The sequence below is a fragment of the Propithecus coquereli genome, unplaced genomic scaffold (assembly GCF_000956105.1).
Source record: "Propithecus coquereli isolate 6110/MARCELLA unplaced genomic scaffold, Pcoq_1.0 Scaffold20, whole genome shotgun sequence".
Taxonomy (NCBI): domain Eukaryota; kingdom Metazoa; phylum Chordata; class Mammalia; order Primates; family Indriidae; genus Propithecus; species Propithecus coquereli.
Window position 1 is genome coordinate 11,853,513 of NW_012144967.1, and position 5,343 is coordinate 11,858,855.

Below are 5,343 nucleotides of genomic sequence, written 5' to 3' on the forward strand. Positions count from 1 at the left end.
GAATATTTAAAGAACAAGAAATGCTCTTCACAATTAAAAATATTACAGCATAAATTTTAAATTCAATGAAAATATCAGAAGATCAAGTTTTGTACACCTTCCAGGAAATAAACACAAAAATTAGAGATAGAAATTAGGACAGAATAGATATAACTGGAGGCTTTATCTGGGCATTTAATATCTAATAGGAGTCCTAGAAAGAGAGGAGAGAGGAAACAGAGAGGAGGAGAATGTCTCAGATTTGAAGAACATGAATCGTCTACGACAAAGGACTCACTGCATGCTCAGCAAGGTGACTAAAGGAAGACCCACGCCAAGGACGTCGCTGAAGATAAAGAGAAGCCCCTAGATGTCTCCAGAGAGGAGTGTCAGGGCACACGCCAAGGGCAGGAGTCAGAAAGGCATCAGACTTGTTAAGACTAAAAGCTCGAGGACACTGGTGTGACGCCTCAAAATTCTGAGGGACGATAATTTCCAGCCTGAGATTCTATACCTAACCAAACTACAGATCAGATATGCAGACAGAATAAAGGTATTTTAAGAAATCTACACTTTCAAATATTTCTCTTCCACGTCCCTTTTTAAAGAAGCGATTGGAGAATGTGCTCCACCCAAATGGAGGAGGAAACCGAAAAAAAGAAGAGCTCCAAGATGAGAGAGAGGTGCAGGGTACTCCTGGGAGGCCAGGGAAGGGCTGTCTCCCGGTGAGAGCTGTGATTGCAGGGAGTCCTGAATATGTCTACATAAAAAAGGAAATTATCCCAAAAGGAGAGTTATAGTTCTATTGGTTAGTTTGAGATGAATTAATAGTAGGCACATAGAAAACTAAGTGAAAAACAAAATGAGACCATTATTAATGCCAAGAAACAAAAAAACTAGAAGAATAGTAGCTATATTGTCCTTTTGTCAAAATGTACATAGTAATAACAGTATAAACTTAATCCCCCAAAGTGGTGACGTAACTATTTTGGGAGGATGGGGAGAGCATGTGTGCTTGGATGGCTATTATCTTCATATTTTACGGGAAGGAGTCAGTAAGTAATATTCCAAATAGGAAAGCAAAGAAATATCAACATATAGATGCTACTTAGAAATTAGAGTCAAGTACCAGAAGAGTTAAACGAGTTGAAAATGCTTATGTGTGGGTAGCAGTTATTGAGGAGGAGAAGGGTTTGGCCAGGGGAACACTGTTTTTTATTATAAGCCTTGTTATATTATTCAATTTTGTAAAAATCCTTCAAGTATTATTTTTTATAGAAAAATAGAATTAAATGTAGTGGGGGAGGTAGGTCAAAAGGATTTAGCAGTGGTACACAGAGGACTTCAACTATATTAATGTTCTGTTTCTCAGGTGATAGGCACACAGGTGTTTCTTATATATTTATATATATCTCACAGATCTAAAATATAATTATTTTTAAACAGCAACAGCAAGGCGATGCTACTTGGAGAGGCCCACGGTAGGTCTAGGGTCATGGAGTGTGCAGGATGGGGCAGAGCCTGCACGCATGAGTTAGCCTTGCGAAGAAGAAGGAAGCACAGTTCTGACGATACCAAGGGGGTGGGGAGGTTAGAAAAGGTGTGATATAGGGAGATTTTGAATTATAGTTGAGAGAAGCTGAGAAATCACAAACTCCGCGCAGGAGACAGAGTTGGAGTTGTGATTTTCAGCTAAGTTACGGGAGTGCATTCATTTCCTAGGCCCGTTGTAACAAATGACCACAACCCTGAGGGCTTAAAACAACATAAATGTGTTCTCTCCCAGATCCGGAGGCCGGAAGTGTGAAATAAAGGTGTGGGCAGGACCACACTCCTTCTGCAGGCTCCGGGGAGAATGGGTTCCTCGTCTTGCCTGGCTGCTGGTGGCTTCTGGCATTCCATGACATTCCTTGGCTTGTAGCGGCGTCACTCCCTCTGCAGATGGCCACCTCTGTGTGTGGTGGTGCCTCTCTTTATAAGAACGCTTGGATAGCATTCAGGGCCCACCCAGATAACCCGGGATTAGCTCCTCATTTCAAGGCCCTAGTAACATCCACAAAGTCCCATTCCCAAATAAGGTGACATTCGCATGTTCCAGGGATTTGATGTGAATATCTTTTAGGGGACCCCTTTGCAGTCCAGCACAGAGAATGATTGGATTTAAGGAAATAAAAACTTTTGGATTACTTCCCAGGGGAAATTCAGTAAGAAATCAACAAGAGCAGGAAAACAATTGCTGAATAACAATGAGATGGACCTGAATCAACCAGCATGAATTTTTAGTGTGAATTTTTTCAACAAAACTCAGGAGGCTCAATTTTGTGTCAATGTCTTTTTATTTTCTGTGATTCCCTTATCACTTTGAGTAGCAAGATAACTGAAACATTTTATTAGCGAATGTTAATTTTGAATGTGACAGGGAAAAAAAGATTTTGAGAAAGATACTTTGGGTAAATGTAAATCGGCTAAAACCTGGGTTACGAATTTAAATTCCGACAAGTAGAATTTTGAATTACAAAGATCATAAAGGACAAAGAGACATTTTATGAATTGATAAAAGGAACATAGAGCAGGAAGACATGAACACGAACACATATGCATCTAGCAACACAGCCTTGGATTATGTCAGACAAGGCCGTCCAAGAGAACTTTCCTCAATGACAGAAACGTTCTGTGTCTGCGCAGTCCAATACAGTGCCCGCCGACAACACGTGGCTCTTGAATCCTTGTGGCTAGTATGACTCAGGGATTGAATTGTTAATTTTATTTAATTTTAATTAATTAAAATTTAAATAGCCCCATGTGGCTACTGGCCACTGCGTTGGACAGTACTGATAAAACAACAACCGAAAGGATTATGAGGAGAAATAAATAAAGCAACAATAGCAGCTGGAGAAGGTAATGTCCTCCTCTCGGAACCCGACAGATGAAGCAAGCAGGAAAGAACTCTGAGTGGGTAGTGGTAGATTCCTCCACAATAGTAACCTTTATTATTTTTGTTTTTATTTCATATTTTGACTCCAAAAGTTGGACTGTTTACACTGTTTGATAACAAATAGACACATCCCACTGTTTACATAACCGATTTCATCCACTGTCATCATGATTCATGCTTTATAATGTTTTAGGCATTAAAAAATATTTTTCCCCTCGGAACCCTGAATCCTGGGTCAATATTTGGATGTTGCATTGGATTGAAGTCAAGAAACAGTAAGTGCCACTCAGCACACTCTTCATCTATGCTCCCGTGACCCCAGCTCCTCTCCAGCTCCTGCCCTGTCTCCCCTTCCCCTCGTGGTCAGTCTTTGGCCCAGGAGAAGCCTGTTTGACTGTCTTCTCTTCCCTCTCGGTGTGCGGGCTCCTGTCCTCGGGACTTCATGGAAACAGCTCTAACCAAGGTTCTCGATGACCTACCAGTGGTCAAATCCAATGGACACTTTCCAGGGCTTATCTTCTGTGACTTCTTTGCAGCATGTATCAATGCCAGCCACACCCTCCTGCAACTCTCTTCTTTACTATTTTTTATGACCCGAGCCTCTCCTGTCTCCTTGCAGCTCGCTGCCCACTGCTTTGCAGGTCCCTCTCCTGCCTGCCTCTTAATATCCGAGCTTCCTCCTCAGCACTTCCTTCCAAGCATCTCTGCTTCCCACTCTGCCTCATCTCATCTGCTTCATCTTCACTTAAGTTCATAACTTCAAGTGCCCCTGTACTGATGACCCACCAGCCTCTTCCTTAAACTCGAATCCCGCCACCTGGACGATCCACAGGACCTGCAAACTCAACATGTACCTCCATCCCGCCCAGCACCGCCACGCCCATCTCTCCTTTCTCATGTCTTTCCGTCTTGGTGTCATGACTCCCGCATCCACCCCGGTCACTCAAGCCAGAGCTTCCTTTGGGTCTTCTTCTCTCTTTCACCTCCAACATCTATTAATATTATTCACCAAATCCTAAAGATTCCGTCTCCCGCAGATCTCCTGCGCCCCTGCTCTCGTCTTCTTGCCTTGGCTCATGACCTCAGCCTGGCTCTCCTGGACTGTTCGCATTTGCCTCCGACCCACAATCCTGGCTTCCTTCACTCTGTTCTGTTTTGCTTTGTTTGTTTAGTGGGCAGCATCCAATTCCCACACTCTTTATTTCATACTGCTTTCTTAAAAGTTCTCCTGTTAAAAATATCTTTCGTGGTAAAGTCTGGCTGCATGTTGCACGGTATTAAGTTCTCTTTCTTCTGGAAACAGCCCTCCAACGTTTCTTTGAGATCTGCTCCTTCCCCCTGGTGTGCAGACCTGCCAGAATCATAGATCAGCGGTTCCTGGCCTTCCCAGATTAGACCACCTGGTCTCCGTCTCCAAGGACTCTGAATCTTGCGTAGATAGATTCAAGGACACAGAAGCGTGATCCACTTATTTCAGCAGCACATCGACAGACTAGCAGCTTTCACGGCCTAAACAAGTGGCTGTCTTCTAGTTCCTGTTCTTTTCTAAGCTCAAGTCATAAGGCTTTATTTTTCCAGTTCTGTGAGTTACCAGCCATTCTTCAGATAAACCCCCTTTCTGATGAAATGAGCCAAAAATCTATTTCTGTTGCTTGTAAGGAGGAAGCCTGTTCCAAAATCCAAACCCCCTAGTAGGGCAGGAAAGGCCCCTCAGTAACCGGCCTCCACCTTCTCCTCCAGCATCATCTCTGCTCATGGGCCCCGCACCATTCACCCCAGCCTTTAGAATGACGTGTTGTGCCCCTAACACACCACGCCCAGAAAATTCCTCCCTTTCTTCCTTCTTCAACTGCCAACTCATTGCTCTTCCTCCATGAAGCCTCCCTGGCACTCTTGGGCACTCCACCTTCCCTGGCACCGTGTACACACCTCTATCACATTATAATGACACTGCCTCTTTACATGTCCTACCCCCCACAGCCTGGCACACAGTAGGGGCCCAATAGGTGCCACTCGAAGCCTCAGTTTCTTTATCTAGAATATGGCACAATAGCATCTGCTTTCAGACATCAAGATTCTTCATAGTAACCTATGGAAAACATCTCTATCAACCTAAGCAGAAAGCAGCTCTCCTGGAAGGATGCTGGTGAGCTTGGAGACTGCCAGGGAGGCTGCAGGGGCCAGGCTGAGAACACGGGCAGGAGGGACGGGTGCTGGGCAGGCAGGGCACGGCCAAGGGAAGGCGGGTTCGGGCACCATGGCCACGGGAAGCGCACACTGGACTCCTCTGTGGTTTCCAGCAGAACGGACTCTGACCTGCCCTCATATCTCTACGTCACTTGCTCCTTTGGTGTGTGTCCAGGTCCCACGTGCTGGACATTCAGCCTCAATGTCGGGGAGTTCGGGTGCTCAACAGAACCCTCCCGTGA